General features: G+C 47.4%; 16 non-coding genes across 16 annotated transcripts; 8 read left to right on the forward strand and 8 right to left on the reverse strand.

Moving 5' to 3' along the window:
• Positions 1–1,505: 1,505 nt before the first annotated feature.
• On the reverse strand, positions 1,506–1,617 carry trnal-caa (transfer RNA leucine (anticodon CAA)). Its single transcript has 2 exons — positions 1,580–1,617; positions 1,506–1,551 (listed from the first exon to the last, which is right to left on the reverse strand). It is a non-coding gene; the product is annotated as a tRNA-Leu (tRNA).
• Positions 1,618–1,774: 157 nt separating this feature from the next.
• trnar-ccu (transfer RNA arginine (anticodon CCU)) lies at positions 1,775–1,847 on the forward strand. Its single transcript has one exon. It is a non-coding gene; the product is annotated as a tRNA-Arg (tRNA).
• Positions 1,848–2,793: 946 nt separating this feature from the next.
• Positions 2,794–2,905, reverse strand: trnal-caa (transfer RNA leucine (anticodon CAA)). Its single transcript has 2 exons — positions 2,868–2,905; positions 2,794–2,839 (listed from the first exon to the last, which is right to left on the reverse strand). It is a non-coding gene; the product is annotated as a tRNA-Leu (tRNA).
• Positions 2,906–3,062: 157 nt separating this feature from the next.
• Positions 3,063–3,135, forward strand: trnar-ccu (transfer RNA arginine (anticodon CCU)). The gene has a single exon. It is a non-coding gene; the product is annotated as a tRNA-Arg (tRNA).
• Positions 3,136–4,655: 1,520 nt separating this feature from the next.
• trnal-caa (transfer RNA leucine (anticodon CAA)) lies at positions 4,656–4,767 on the reverse strand. Its single transcript has 2 exons — positions 4,730–4,767; positions 4,656–4,701 (listed from the first exon to the last, which is right to left on the reverse strand). It is a non-coding gene; the product is annotated as a tRNA-Leu (tRNA).
• A 157-nt stretch (positions 4,768–4,924) lies between these two features.
• On the forward strand, positions 4,925–4,997 carry trnar-ccu (transfer RNA arginine (anticodon CCU)). Its single transcript has one exon. It is a non-coding gene; the product is annotated as a tRNA-Arg (tRNA).
• Positions 4,998–5,943: 946 nt separating this feature from the next.
• trnal-caa (transfer RNA leucine (anticodon CAA)) lies at positions 5,944–6,055 on the reverse strand. The gene is made up of 2 exons: positions 6,018–6,055; positions 5,944–5,989 (listed from the first exon to the last, which is right to left on the reverse strand). It is a non-coding gene; the product is annotated as a tRNA-Leu (tRNA).
• A 157-nt stretch (positions 6,056–6,212) lies between these two features.
• On the forward strand, positions 6,213–6,285 carry trnar-ccu (transfer RNA arginine (anticodon CCU)). Its single transcript has one exon. It is a non-coding gene; the product is annotated as a tRNA-Arg (tRNA).
• A 1,520-nt stretch (positions 6,286–7,805) lies between these two features.
• Positions 7,806–7,917, reverse strand: trnal-caa (transfer RNA leucine (anticodon CAA)). Its single transcript has 2 exons — positions 7,880–7,917; positions 7,806–7,851 (listed from the first exon to the last, which is right to left on the reverse strand). It is a non-coding gene; the product is annotated as a tRNA-Leu (tRNA).
• A 157-nt stretch (positions 7,918–8,074) lies between these two features.
• On the forward strand, positions 8,075–8,147 carry trnar-ccu (transfer RNA arginine (anticodon CCU)). The gene has a single exon. It is a non-coding gene; the product is annotated as a tRNA-Arg (tRNA).
• Positions 8,148–10,219: 2,072 nt separating this feature from the next.
• trnal-caa (transfer RNA leucine (anticodon CAA)) lies at positions 10,220–10,331 on the reverse strand. Its single transcript has 2 exons — positions 10,294–10,331; positions 10,220–10,265 (listed from the first exon to the last, which is right to left on the reverse strand). It is a non-coding gene; the product is annotated as a tRNA-Leu (tRNA).
• A 1,034-nt stretch (positions 10,332–11,365) lies between these two features.
• trnal-caa (transfer RNA leucine (anticodon CAA)) lies at positions 11,366–11,477 on the reverse strand. The gene is made up of 2 exons: positions 11,440–11,477; positions 11,366–11,411 (listed from the first exon to the last, which is right to left on the reverse strand). It is a non-coding gene; the product is annotated as a tRNA-Leu (tRNA).
• A 157-nt stretch (positions 11,478–11,634) lies between these two features.
• On the forward strand, positions 11,635–11,707 carry trnar-ccu (transfer RNA arginine (anticodon CCU)). Its single transcript has one exon. It is a non-coding gene; the product is annotated as a tRNA-Arg (tRNA).
• A 282-nt stretch (positions 11,708–11,989) lies between these two features.
• On the forward strand, positions 11,990–12,061 carry trnam-cau (transfer RNA methionine (anticodon CAU)). Its single transcript has one exon. It is a non-coding gene; the product is annotated as a tRNA-Met (tRNA).
• A 1,719-nt stretch (positions 12,062–13,780) lies between these two features.
• Positions 13,781–13,892, reverse strand: trnal-caa (transfer RNA leucine (anticodon CAA)). Its single transcript has 2 exons — positions 13,855–13,892; positions 13,781–13,826 (listed from the first exon to the last, which is right to left on the reverse strand). It is a non-coding gene; the product is annotated as a tRNA-Leu (tRNA).
• A 157-nt stretch (positions 13,893–14,049) lies between these two features.
• trnar-ccu (transfer RNA arginine (anticodon CCU)) lies at positions 14,050–14,122 on the forward strand. The gene has a single exon. It is a non-coding gene; the product is annotated as a tRNA-Arg (tRNA).
• Positions 14,123–14,886: the final 764 nt, after the last annotated feature.

Below are 14,886 nucleotides of genomic sequence, written 5' to 3' on the forward strand. Positions count from 1 at the left end.
GGCGCAGCGGAAGCGTGCTGGGCCCATAACCCAGAGGTCGATGGATCGAAACCATCCTCTGCTAAGAGCCCTTTTCTTAAAAGCTTGCGGCTCTGAGAAACCGCTGGCAGGCCGTTATGCCGTTTCACCGTAATTAGAAAGGCAGCTGTACTTTTTTCTTAATTACAAGTTTAAGACGGCCGAATCCTTGGCATGGTGCCAACATTCTACATCAGAGTGGCCTGCTATGCCAGGGACTGTAGGTTGAGTGGTGGCCGGGTTGCGTCAGAGCAGAGTGGCGCAGCGGAAGCGTGCTGGGCCCATAACCCAGAGGTCGATGGATCGAAACCATCCTCTGCTAGAAGGCCTTTAATTAAAAGCCTGCATGGCTCTGGCTCTCAGAAAACGCTGACAAAACATTACGCCGTTTCACCACGAGTCCTCATCTTGGAAAGGCGGCTGTACCTCATTTCTTAATTACAAGTGTATTCAAGACACCTGAATCCTTGGCATGATGCCAACATTCTACATCCGTGTGGCCTGCTCAGCTAGGGACTGTAGGTGGAGTCGTGCCCTGTCCCTCCGTAAGCAGAGTGGCGCAGCGGAAGCGTGCTGGGCCCATAACCCAGAGGTCGATGGATCGAAACCATCCTCTGCTAGGTGTCCTTTAGTTAAAAGCCTGCATGGCTCTGGGAAAACTTTGGCAAGACATTAGGTCGTTTCAACATGAGTCCTCATCTTTGGAATCCCAGCTGTACTTTTTTCCTAATTACAAGCTTATCCAAGAGACCTGGAGCCTCAATTATAAAGCGCGCGTACGCAAAGATTTGTTCGTAAAGTGTGCGTCCCCAGAATCCACGGCAAAGTCCATATTTATTTAAACTGTCTTTGACGTGGAAAAGTGCCTAGCGCCACGTCAGGGTCTGAGCAGGCGCACGCGCTTTTCCTTGTCCGATTGCTGTAGGTTTTTGGAATTATAAGCCATTTTTTGCTGCTCTAAAACGATTTAAACATCGACAGGCGCTCTTTTATATGTCAATGGCATTAATTGGGCATCGATTAAAATTCTGCAGCTGTTCAGCTGCGCCCAATTTCAAGCTCATTTACGTTTTCTAAATTTCACGCCTGAAAGTGAGGTGTACTCGTGTTTTCTATGGGTACATTCGTTTTATGAATCACACGTGCGCGCTTTTGAGAAATGATCGTAAGATCAAATTTAGGACGTTTTCTACGCAGCATTTTGTAAATGAGGCCCCACATTTCTAGTAGAGAGAGTCTGAAATTGGCACATTCAGATCCACCCATTGCTCAAGTGATGTTAATGAAAAAATGTATTCAGAGCATGTTGTGGGAAATGAGATTTGTTCCTAGGAGAAAGTTTAAAATTGTCCCTTTCCGATATTCCAATAATGACAGTGCTTACATTTAGGGCATCGCTTAATTGAAAACTTATTGTAAATGAGATTTGCACCAAGGCATCCAGAAGAAGAAACGATGATAGTTTTAATGCCTCGCCAAAAACCTTCTGTCAGAAGTGGGATTTGAACCCACGCCTCCATTGGGAGACCAGAAACCTCACAAACTGAGAAGGTCGAACATCCTTGAGTCTGGCGCCTTAGACCGCTCGGCCATTCTGACACGTCGGGTGCAGGCCAAAACAGATGAACTGTGTCCAAAGTCATGTCAGTTCTCTGTTCTCCCAACATGTAATGCAATCCATTGTAGCATGTCTGTGTTTGTTGATGGTCCAACAGAACACGGTCCAGCAGAACACGGTCCATGGTTGTGACCGCATGCCCCAGTGGCCTAATGGATAAGGCACTGGCCTCCTAAGCCAGGGATTGTGGGTTCGAGTCCCATCTGGGGTGCGCTTCAGCAGAGTGGCGCAGCGGAAGCGTGCTGGGCCCATAACCCAGAGGTCGATGGATCGAAACCATCCTCTGCTAGGTGTCCTTTAGTTAAAAGCCTGCATGGCTCTGGGAAAACGTTGGCAAGACATTAGGTCGTTTCAACATGAGTCCTCATCTTTGGAATCCCAGCTGTACTTTTTTCCTAATTACAAGCTTATCCAAGAGACCTGGAGCCTCAGTTATAAAGCGCGCGTACGCAAAGATTTGTTCGTAAAGTGTGCGTCCCCAGAATCCACGGCAAAGTCCATATTTATTTAAACTGTCTTTGACGTGGAAAAGTGCCTAGCGCCACGTCAGGGTCTGAGCAGGCGCACGCGCTTTTCCTTGTCCGATTGCTGTAGGTTTTTGGAATTATAAGCCATTTTTTGCTGCTCTAAAACGATTTAAACATCGACAGGCGCTCTTTTATATGTCAATGGCATTAATTGGGCATCGATTAAAATTCTGCAGCTGTTCAGCTGCGCCCAATTTCAAGCTCATTTACGTTTTCTAAATTTCACGCCTGAAAGTGAGGCGTACTCGTGTTTTCTATGGGTACATTCGTTTTATGAATCACACGTGCGCGCTTTTGAGAAATGATCGTAAGATCAAATTTAGGACGTTTTCTACGCAGCATTTTGTAAATGAGGCCCCACATTTCTAGTAGAGAGAGTCTGAAATTGGCACATTCAGATCCACCCATTGCTCAAGTGATGTTAATGAAAAAATGTATTCAGAGCATGTTGTGGGAAATGAGATTTGTTCCTAGGAGAAAGTTTGAAATTGTCCCTTTCCGATATTCCAATTGATGACAGTGCTTACATTTAGGGCATCGCTTAATTGAAAACTTGTTGTAAATGAGATTTGCACCAAGGCATCCAGAAGAAGAAACGATGATAGTTTTAATGCCTCGCCAAAAACCTTCTGTCAGAAGTGGGATTTGAACCCACGCCTCCATTGGGAGACCAGAAACCTCACAAACTGAGAAGGTCGAACATCCTTGAGTCTGGCGCCTTAGACCGCTCGGCCATTCTGACACGTCGGGTGCAGGCCAAAACAGATGAACTGTGTCCAAAGTCATGTCAGTTCTCTGTTCTCCCAACATGTAATGCAATCCATTGTAGCATGTCTGTGTTTGTTGATGGTCCAACAGAACACGGTCCAACAGAACACGGTCCACGGCTGTGACCGCATGCCCCAGTGGCCTAATGGATAAGGCACTGGCCTCCTAAGCCAGGGATTGTGGGTTCGAGTCCCATCTGGGGTGCGCTTCAGCAGAGTGGCGCAGCGGAAGCGTGCTGGGCCCATAACCCAGAGGTCGATGGATCGAAACCATCCTCTGCTAAGAGCCCTTTTCTTAAAAGCTTGCGGCTCTGAGAAACCGCTGGCAGGCCGTTATGCCGTTTCACCGTGATTAGAAAGGCAGCTGTACTTTTTTCTTAATTACAAGTTTAAGACGGCCGAATCCTTGGCATGGTGCCAACATTCTACATCAGAGTGGCCTGCTATGCCAGGGACTGTAGGTTGAGTGGTGGCCAGGTTGCGTCAGAGCAGAGTGGCGCAGCGGAAGCGTGCTGGGCCCATAACCCAGAGGTCGATGGATCGAAACCATACTCTGCTAGAAGTCCTTTAATTAAAAGCCTGCATGGCTCTGGCTCTCAGAAAACGCTGACAAAACATTACGCCGTTTCAGCACGAGTCCTCATCTTGGAAAGGCGGCTGTACCTCATTTCTTAATTACAAGTGTATTCAAGACACCTGAATCCTTGGCATGATGCCAACATTCTACATCCGTGTGGCCTGCTCAGCTATGGACTGTAGGTGGAGTCGTGCCTGGTCCCTCCGTAAGCAGGGTGGCGCAGCGGAAGCGTGCTGGGCCCTTAATCCAGAGGTCGATGGATCAAAACCGTCCTCTGCTAGGTGTCCTTTAGTTAAAAGCCTGCATGGCTCTGGGAAAACTTTGGCAAGACATTAGGTCGTTTCAACATGAGTCCTCATCTTTGGAATCCCAGCTGTACTTTTTTCCTAATTACAAGCTTATCCAAGAGACCTGGAGCCTCAGTTATAAAGCGCGCGTACGCAAAGATTTGTTCGTAAAGTGTGCGTCCCCAGAATCCACGGCAAAGTCCATATTTATTTAAACTGTCTTTGACGTGGAAAAGTGCCTAGCGCCACGTCAGGGTCTGAGCAGGCGCACGCGCTTTTCCTTGTCCGATTGCTGTAGGTTTTTGGAATTATAAGCCATTTTTTGCTGCTCTAAAACGATTTAAACATCGACAGGCGCACTTTTATATGTCAATGGCATTAATTGGGCATCGATTAAAATTCTGCAGCTGTTCAGCTGCGCCCAATTTCAAGCTCATTTACGTTTTCTAAATTTCACGCCTGAAAGTGAGGTGTACTCGTGTTTTCTATGGGTACATTCGTTTTATGAATCACACGTGCGCGCTTTTGAGAAATGATCGTAAGATCAAATTTAGGACGTTTTCTACGCAGCATTTTGTAAATGAGGCCCCACATTTCTAGTAGAGAGAGTCTGAAATTGGCACATTCAGATCCACCCATTGCTCAAGTGATGTTAATGAAAAAATGTATTCAGAGCATGTTGTGGGAAATGAGATTTGTTCCTAGGAGAAAGTTTAAAATTGTCCCTTTCCGATATTCCAATTAATGACAGTGCTTACATTTAGGGCATCGCTTAATTGAAAACTTATTGTAAATGAGATTTGCACCAAGGCATCCAGAAGAAGAAACGATGATAGTTTTAATGCCTCGCCAAAAACCTTCTGTCAGAAGTGGGATTTGAACCCACGCCTCCATTGGGAGACCAGAAACCTCACAAACTGAGAAGGTCGAACATCCTTGAGTCTGGCGCCTTAGACCGCTCGGCCATTCTGACACGTCGGGTGCAGGCCAAAACAGATGAACTGTGTCCAAAGTCATGTCAGTTCTCTGTTCTCCCAACATGTAATGCAATCCATTGTAGCATGTCTGTGTTTGTTGATGGTCCAACAGAACACGGTCCAACAGAACACGGTCCATGGTTGTGACCGCATGCCCCAGTGGCCTAATGGATAAGGCACTGGCCTCCTAAGCCAGGGATTGTGGGTTCGAGTCCCATCTGGGGTGCGCTTCAGCAGAGTGGCGCAGCGGAAGCGTGCTGGGCCCATAACCCAGAGGTCGATGGATCGAAACCATCCTCTGCTAGGTGTCCTTTAGTTAAAAGCCTGCATGGCTCTGGGAAAACGTTGGCAAGACATTAGGTCGTTTCAACATGAGTCCTCATCTTTGGAATCCCAGCTGTACTTTTTTCCTAATTACAAGCTTATCCAAGAGACCTGGAGCCTCAGTTATAAAGCGCGCGTACGCAAAGATTTGTTCGTAAAGTGTGCGTCCCCAGAATCCACGGCAAAGTCCATATTTATTTAAACTGTCTTTGACGTGGAAAAGTGCCTAGCGCCACGTCAGGGTCTGAGCAGGCGCACGCGCTTTTCCTTGTCCGATTGCTGTAGGTTTTTGGAATTATAAGCCATTTTTTGCTGCTCTAAAACGATTTAAACATCGACAGGCGCTCTTTTATATGTCAATGGCATTAATTGGGCATCGATTAAAATTCTGCAGCTGTTCAGCTGCGCCCAATTTCAAGCTCATTTACGTTTTCTAAATTTCACGCCTGAAAGTGAGGCGTACTCGTGTTTTCTATGGGTACATTCGTTTTATGAATCACACGTGCGCGCTTTTGAGAAATGATCGTAAGATCAAATTTAGGACGTTTTCTACGCAGCATTTTGTAAATGAGGCCCCACATTTCTAGTAGAGAGAGTCTGAAATTGGCACATTCAGATCCACCCATTGCTGAAGTGATGTTAATGAAAAAATTTATTCAGAGCATGTTGTGGGAAATGAGATTTGTTCCTAGGAGAAAGTTTGAAATTGTCCCTTTCCGATATTCCAATTGATGACAGTGCTTACATTTAGGGCATCGCTTAATTGAAAACTTGTTGTAAATGAGATTTGCACCAAGGCATCCAGAAGAAGAAACGATGATAGTTTTAATGCCTCGCCAAAAACCTTCTGTCAGAAGTGGGATTTGAACCCACGCCTCCATTGGGAGACCAGAAACCTCACAAACTGAGAAGGTCGAACATCCTTGAGTCTGGCGCCTTAGACCGCTCGGCCATTCTGACACGTCGGGTGCAGGCCAAAACAGATGAACTGTGTCCAAAGTCATGTCAGTTCTCTGTTCTCCCAACATGTAATGCAATCCATTGTAGCATGTCTGTGTTTGTTGATGGTCCAACAGAACACGGTCCAACAGAACACGGTCCACGGTTGTGACCGCATGCCCCAGTGGCCTAATGGATAAGGCACTGGCCTCCTAAGCCAGGGATTGTGGGTTCGAGTCCCATCTGGGGTGCGCTTCAGCAGAGTGGCGCAGCGGAAGCGTGCTGGGCCCATAACCCAGAGGTCGATGGATCGAAACCATCCTCTGCTAAGAGCCCTTTTCTTAAAAGCTTGTGGCTCTGAGAAACCGCTGGCAGGCCGTTATGCCGTTTCACCGTGATTATAAAAGCAGCTGTACTTTTTTCTTAATTACAAGTTTAAGACGGCCGAATCCTTGGCATGGTGCCAACATTCTACATCAGAGTGGCCTGCTATGCCAGGGACTGTAGGTTGAGTGGTGGCCAGGTTGCGTCAGAGCAGAGTGGCGCAGCGGAAGCGTGCTGGGCCCATAACCCAGAGGTCGATGGATCGAAACCATCCTCTGCTAGAAGTCCTTTAATTAAAAGCCTGCATGGCTCTGGCTCTCAGAAAACGCTGACAAAACATTACGCCGTTTCAGCACGAGTCCTCATCTTGGAAAGGCGGCTGTACCTCATTTCTTAATTACAAGTGTATTCAAGACACCTGAATCCTTGGCATGATGCCAACATTCTACATCCGTGTGGCCTGCTCAGCTAGGGACTGTAGGTGGAGTCGTGCCTGGTCCCTCCGTTAGCAGGGTGGCGCAGCGGAAGCGTGCTGGGCCCTTAATCCAGAGGTCGATGGATCAAAACCGTCCTCTGCTAGGTGTCCTTTAGTTAAAAGCCTGCATGGCTCTGGGAAAACTTTGGCAAGACATTAGGTCGTTTCAACATGAGTCCTCATCTTTGGAATCCCAGCTGTACTTTTTTCCTAATTACAAGCTTATCCAAGAGACCTGGAGCCTCAGTTATAAAGCGCGCGTACGCAAAGATTTGTTCGTAAAGTGTGCGTCCCCAGAATCCACGGCAAAGTCCATATTTATTTAAACTGTCTTTGACGTGGAAAAGTGCCTAGCGCCACGTCAGGGTCTGAGCAGGCGCACGCGCTTTTCCTTGTCCGATTGCTGTAGGTTTTTGGAATTATAAGCCATTTTTTGCTGCTCTAAAACGATTTAAACATCGACAGGCGCTCTTTTATATGTCAATGGCATTAATTGGGCATCGATTAAAATTCTGCAGCTGTTCAGCTGCGCCCAATTTCAAGCTCATTTACGTTTTCTAAATTTCACGCCTGAAAGTGAGGCGTACTCGTGTTTTCTATGGGTACATTCGTTTTATGAATCACACGTGCGCGCTTTTGAGAAATGATTGTAAGATCAAATTTAGGACGTTTTCTACGCAGCATTTTGTAAATGAGGCCCCACATTTCTAGTAGAGAGAGTCTGAAATTGGCACATTCAGATCCACCCATTGCTCAAGTGATGTTAATGAAAAAATGTATTCAGAGCATGTTGTGGGAAATGAGATTTGTTCCTAGGAGAAAGTTTGAAATTGTCCCTTTCCGATATTCCAATTGATGACAGTGCTTACATTTAGGGCATCGCTTAATTGAAAACTTGTTGTAAATGAGATTTGCACCAAGGCATCCAGAAGAAGAAACGATGATAGTTTTAATGCCTCGCCAAAAACCTTCTGTCAGAAGTGGGATTTGAACCCACGCCTCCATTGGGAGACCAGAAACCTCACAAACTGAGAAGGTCGAACATCCTTGAGTCTGGCGCCTTAGACCGCTCGGCCATTCTGACACGTCGGGTGCAGGCCAAAACAGATGAACTGTGTCCAAAGTCATGTCAGTTCTCTGTTCTCCCAACATGTAATGCAATCCATTGTAGCATGTCTGTGTTTGTTGATGGTCCAACAGAACACGGTCCAACAGAACACGGTCCACGGTTGTGACCGCATGCCCCAGTGGCCTAATGGATAAGGCACTGGCCTCCTAAGCCAGGGATTGTGGGTTCGAGTCCCATCTGGGGTGCGCTTCAGCAGAGTGGCGCAGCGGAAGCGTGCTGGGCCCATAACCCAGAGGTCGATGGATCGAAACCATCCTCTGCTAAGAGCCCTTTTCTTAAAAGCTTGCGGCTCTGAGAAACCGCTGGCAGGCCGTTATGCCGTTTCACCGTGATTAGAAAGGCAGCTGTACTTTTTTCTTAATTACAAGTTTAAGACGGCCGAATCCTTGGCATGGTGCCAACATTCTACATCAGAGTGGCCTGCTATGCCAGGGACTGTAGGTTGAGTGGTGGCCGGGTTGCGTCAGAGCAGAGTGGCGCAGCGGAAGCGTGCTGGGCCCATAACCCAGAGGTCGATGGATCGAAACCATCCTCTGCTAAGAGCCCTTTTCTTAAAAGCTTGCGGCTCTGAGAAACCGCTGGCAGGCCGTTATGCCGTTTCACCGTGATTAGAAAGGCAGCTGTACTTTTTTCTTAATTACAAGTTTAAGACGGCCGAATCCTTGGCATGGTGCCAACATTCTACATCAGAGTGGCCTGCTATGCCAGGGACTGTAGGTTGAGTGGTGGCCGCGTTGCGTCAAAGCAGAGTGGCGCAGCGGAAGCGTGCTGGGCCCATAACCCAGAGGTCGATGGATCGAAACCATCCTCTGCTAAGAGCCCTTTTCTTAAAAGCTTGCGGCTCTGAGAAACCGCTGGCAGGCCGTTATGCCGTTTCACCGTGATTAGAAAGGCAGCTGCACTTTTTTCTTAATTACAAGTTTAAGACGGCCGAATCCTTGGCATGGTGCCAACATTCTACATCAGAGTGGCCTGCTATGCCAGGGACTGTAGGTTGAGTGGTGGCCGGGTTGCGTCAGAGCAGAGTGGCGCAGCGGAAGCGTGCTGGGCCCATAACCCAGAGGTCGATGGATCGAAACCATCCTCTGCTAGAAGTCCTTTAATTAAAAGCCTGCATTGCTCTGGCTCTCAGAAAACGCTGACAAAACATTACGCCGTTTCACCACGAGTCCTCATCTTGGAAAGGCGGCTGTACCTCATTTCTTAATTACAAGTGTATTCAAGACACCTGAATCCTTGGCATGATGCCAACATTCTACATCCGTGTGGCCTGCTCAGCTAGGGACTGTAGGTGGAGTCGTGCCTGGTCCCTCCGTAAGCAGGGTGGCGCAGCGGAAGCGTGCTGGGCCCTTAACCCAGAGGTCGATGGATCGAAACCATCCTCTGCTAGGTGTCCTTTAGTTAAAAGCCTGCATGGCTCTGGGAAAACTTTGGCAAGACATTAGGTCGTTTCAACATGAGTCCTCATCTTTGGAATCCCAGCTGTACTTTTTTCCTATTTACAAGCTTATCCAAGAGACCTGGAGCCTCAGTTATAAAGCGCGCGTACGCAAAGATTTGTTCGTAAAGTGTGCGTCCCCAGAATCCACGGCAAAGTCCATATTTATTTAAACTGTCTTTGACGTGGAAAAGTGCCTAGCGCCACGTCAGGGTCTGAGCAGGCGCACGCGCTTTTCCTTGTCCGATTGCTGTAGGTTTTTGGTATTATAAGCCATTTTTTGCTGCTCTAAAACGATTTAAACATCGACAGGCGCTCTTTTATATGTCAATGGTATTAATTGGGCATCGATTAAAATTCTGCAGCTGTTCAGCTGCGCCCAATTTCAAGCTCATTTACGTTTTCTAAATTTCACGCCTGAAAGTGAGGCTTACTCGTGTTTTCTATGGATACATTCGTTTTATGAATCACACGTGCGCGCTTTTGAGAAATGATCGTAAGATCAAATTTAGGACGTTTTCTACGCAGCATTTTGTAAATGAGGCCCCACATTTCTAGTAGAGAGAGTCTGAAATTGGCACATTCAGATCCACCCATTGCTCAAGTGATGTTAATGAAAAAATGTATTCAGAGCATGTTGTGGGAAATGAGATTTGTTCCTAGGAGAAAGTTTGAAATTGTCCCTTTCCGATATTCCAATTGATGACAGTGCTTACATTTAGGGCATCGCTTAATTGAAAACTTGTTGTAAATGAGATTTGCACCAAGGCATCCAGAAGAAGAAACGATGATAGTTTTAATGCCTCGCCAAAAACCTTCTGTCAGAAGTGGGATTTGAACCCACGCCTCCATTGGGAGACCAGAAACCTCACAAACTGAGAAGGTCGAACATCCTTGAGTCTGGCGCCTTAGACCGCTCGGCCATTCTGACACGTCGGGTGCAGGCCAAAACAGATGAACTGTGTCCAAAGTCATGTCAGTTCTCTGTTCTCCCAACATGTAATGCAATCCATTGTAGCATGTCTGTGTTTGTTGGCGCAGCGGAAGCGTGCTGGGCCCATAACCCAGAGGTCGATGGATCGAAACCATCCTCTGCTAGGTGTCCTTTAGTTAAAAGCCTGCATGGCTCTGGGAAAACGTTGGCAAGACATTAGGTCGTTTCAACATGAGTCCTCATCTTTGGAATCCCAGCTGTATTTTTTTCCTATTTACAAGCTTATCCAAGAGACCTGGAGCCTCAGTTATAAAGCGCGCGTACGCAAAGATTTGTTCGTAAAGTGTGCGTCCCCAGAATCCACGGCAAAGTCCATATTTATTTAAACTGTCTTTGACGTGGAAAAGTGCCTAGCGCCACGTCAGGGTCTGAGCAGGCGCACGCGCTTTTCCTTGTCCGATTGCTGTAGGTTTTTGGTATTATAAGCCATTTTTTGCTGCTCTAAAACGATTTAAACATCGACAGGCGCTCTTTTATATGTCAATGGCATTAATTGGGCATCGATTAAAATTCTGCAGCTGTTCAGCTGAGCCAATTTCAAGCTCATTTACGTTTTCTAAATTTCACGCCTGAAAGTGAGGCGTACTCGTGTTTTCTATGGGTACATTCGTTTTATGAATCACACGTGCGCGCTTTTGAGAAATGATCGTAAGATCAAATTTAGGACGTTTTCTACGCAGCATTTTGTAAATGAGGCCCCACATTTCTAGTAGAGAGAGTCTGAAATTGGCACATTCAGATCCACCCATTGCTCAAGTGATGTTAATGAAAAAATGTATTCAGAGCATGTTGTGGGAAATGAGATTTGTTCCTAGGAGAAAGTTTGAAATTGTCCCTTTCCGATATTCCAATTGATGACAGTGCTTACATTTAGGGCATCGCTTAATTGAAAACTTGTTGTAAATGAGATTTGCACCAAGGCATCCAGAAGAAGAAACGATGATAGTTTTAATGCCTCGCCAAAAACCTTCTGTCAGAAGTGGGATTTGAACCCACGCCTCCATTGGGAGACCAGAAACCTCACAAACTGAGAAGGTCGAACATCCTTGAGTCTGGCGCCTTAGACCGCTCGGCCATTCTGACACGTCGGGTGCAGGCCAAAACAGATGAACTGTGTCCAAAGTCATGTCAGTTCTCTGTTCTCCCAACATGTAATGCAATCCATTGTAGCATGTCTGTGTTTGTTGATGGTCCAACAGAACACGGTCCAACAGAACACGGTCCACGGTTGTGATCGCATGCCCCAGTGGCCTAATGGATAAGGCACTGGCCTCCTAAGCCAGGGATTGTGGGTTCGAGTCCCATCTGGGGTGCGCTTCAGCAGAGTGGCGCAGCGGAAGCGTGCTGGGCCCATAACCCAGAGGTCGATGGATCGAAACCATCCTCTGCTAAGAGCCCTTTTCTTAAAAGCTTGCGGCTCTGAGAAACCGCTGGCAGGCCGTTATGCCGTTTCACCGTGATTAGAAAGGCAGCTGTACTTTTTTCTTAATTACAAGTTTAAGACGGCCGAATCCTTGGCATGGTGCCAACATTCTACATCAGAGTGGCCTGCTATTCCAGGGACTGTAGGTTGAGTGGTGGCCGGGTTGCGTCAAAGCAGAGTGGCGCAGTGGAAGCGTGCTGGGCCCATAACCCAGAGGTCGATGGATCGAAACCATCCTCTGCTAAGAGCCCTTTTCTTAAAAGCTTGCGGCTCTGAGAAACCGCTGGCAGGCCGTTATGCCGTTTCACCGTGATTAGAAAGGCCAGCTGTACATTTTTCTTAATTACAAGTTTAAGACGGCCGAATCCTTGGCATGGTGCCAACATTCTACATCAGAGTGGCCTGCTATGCCAGGGACTGTAGGTTGAGTGGTGGCCGGGTTGCGTCAAAGCAGAGTGGCGCAGCGGAAGCGTGCTGGGCCCATAACCCAGAGGTCGATGGATCGAAACCATCCTCTGCTAAGAGCCCTTTTCTTAAAAGCTTGCGGCTCTGAGAAACCGCTGGCAGGCCGTTATGCCGTTTCACCGTGATTAGAAAGGCAGCTGTACTTTTTTCTTAATTACAAGTTTAAGACGGCCGAATCCTTGGCATGGTGCCAACATTCTACATCAGAGTGGCCTGCTATGCCAGGGACTGTAGGTTGAGTGGTGGCCGGGTTGCGTCAGAGCAGAGTGGCGCAGCGGAAGCGTGCTGGGCCCATAACCCAGAGGTCGATGGATCGAAACCATCCTCTGCTAGAAGTCCTTTAATTAAAAGCCTGCATGGCTCTGGCTCTCAGAAAACGCTGACAAAACATTACGCCGTTTCACCACGAGTCCTCATCTTGGAAAGGCGGCTGTACCTCATTTCTTAATTACAAGTGTATTCAAGACACCTGAATCCTTGGCATGATGCCAACATTCTACATCCGTGTGGCCTGCTCAGCTAGGGACTGTAGGTGGAGTCGTGCCCGGTCCCTCCGTAAGCAGAGTGGCGCAGCGGAAGCGTGCTGGGCCCATAACCCAGAGGTCGATGGATCGAAACCATCCTCTGCTAGGTGTCCTTTAGTTAAAAGCCTGCATGGCTCTGGGAAAACGTTGGCAAGACATTAGGTCGTTTCAACATGAGTCCTCATCTTTGGAATCCCAGCTGTACTTTTTTCCTAATTACAAGCTAATCCAAGAGACCTGGAGCCTCAGTTATAAAGCGCGCGTACGCAAAGATTTGTTCGTAAAGTGTGCGTCCCCAGAATCCACGGCAAAGTCCATATTTATTTAAACTGTCTTTGACGTGGAAAAGTGCCTAGCGCCACGTCAGGGTCTGAGCAGGCGCACGCGCTTTTCCTTGTCCGATTGCTGTAGGTTTTTGGAATTATAAGCCATTTTTTGCTGCTCTAAAACGATTTAAACATCGACAGGCGCTCTTTTATATGTCAATGGCATTAATTGGGCATCGATTAAAATTCTGCAGCTGTTCAGCTGCGCCCAATTTCAAGCTCATTTACGTTTTCTAAATTTCACGCCTGAAAGTGAGGCGTACTCGTGTTTTCTATGGGTACATTCGTTTTATGAATCACACGTGCGCGCTTTTGAGAAATGATCGTAAGATCAAATTTAGGACGTTTTCTACGCAGCATTTTGTAAATGAGGCCCCACATTTCTAGTAGAGAGAGTCTGAAATTGGCACATTCAGATCCACCCATTGCTCAAGTGATGTTAATGAAAAAATGTATTCAAAGCATGTTGTGGGAAATGAGATTTGTTCCTAGGAGAAAGTTTGAAATTGTCCCTTTCCGATATTCCAATTGATGACAGTGCTTACATTTAGGGCATCGCTTAATTGAAAACTTGTTGTAAATGAGATTTGCACCAAGGCATCCAGAAGAAGAAACGATGATAGTTTTAATGCCTCGCCAAAAACCTTCTGTCAGAAGTGGGATTTGAACCCACGCCTCCATTGGGAGACCAGAAACCTCACAAACTGAGAAGGTCAAACATCCTTGAGTCTGGTGCCTTAGACCGCTCGGCCATTCTGACACGTCGGGTGCAGGCCAAAACAGATGAACTGTGTCCAAAGTCATGTCAGTTCTCTGTTCTCCCAACATGTAATGCTATCCATTGTAGCATGTCTGTGTTTGTTGATGGTCCAACAGAACACGGTCCAACAGAACACGGTCCACGGTTGTGACCGCATGCCCCAGTGGCCTAATGGATAAGGCACTGGCCTCCTAAGCCAGGGATTGTGGGTTCGAGTCCCATCTGTGGTGCGCTTCAGCAGAGTGGCGCAGCGGAAGCGTGCTGGGCCCATAACCCAGAGGTCGATGGATCGAAACCATCCTCTGCTAAGAGCCCTTTTCTTAAAAGCTTGTGGCTCTGAGAAACCGCTGGCAGGCCGTTATGCCGTTTCACCGTGATTAGAAAGGCAGCTGTACTTTTTTCTTAATTACAAGTTTAAGACGGCCGAATCCTTGGCATGGTGCCAACATTCTACATCAGAGTGGCCTGCTATGCCAGGGACTGTAGGTTGAGTGGTGGCCGGGTTGCGTCGGAGCAGAGTGGTGCAGCGGAAGCGTGCTGGGCCCATAACCCAGAGGTCGATGGATCGAAACCATCCTCTGCTAAGAGCCCTTTTCTTAAAAGCTTGCGGCTCTGAGAAACCGCTGGCAGGCCGTTATGCCGTTTCACCGTGATTAGAAAGGCCAGCTGTACTTTTTTCTTAATTACAAGTTTAAGACGGCCGAATCCTTGGCATGGTGCCAACATTCTACATCAGAGTGGCCTGCTATGCCAGGGACTGTAGGTTGAGTGGTGGCCGGGTTGCGTCAAAGCAGAGTGGCGCAGCGGAAGCGTGCTGGGCCCATAACCCAGAGGTCGATGGATCGAAACCATCCTCTGCTAAGAGCCCTTTTCTTAAAAGCTTGCGGCTCTGAGAAACCGCTGGCAGGCCGTTATGCCGTTTCACCGTGATTAGAAAGGCAGCTGTACTTTTTTCTTAATTACAAGTTTAAGACGGCCGAATCCTTGGCATGGT

Source organism: Paramisgurnus dabryanus, chromosome 6 (genome assembly GCF_030506205.2).
Source record: "Paramisgurnus dabryanus chromosome 6, PD_genome_1.1, whole genome shotgun sequence".
Lineage (NCBI taxonomy): Eukaryota > Metazoa > Chordata > Actinopteri > Cypriniformes > Cobitidae > Paramisgurnus > Paramisgurnus dabryanus.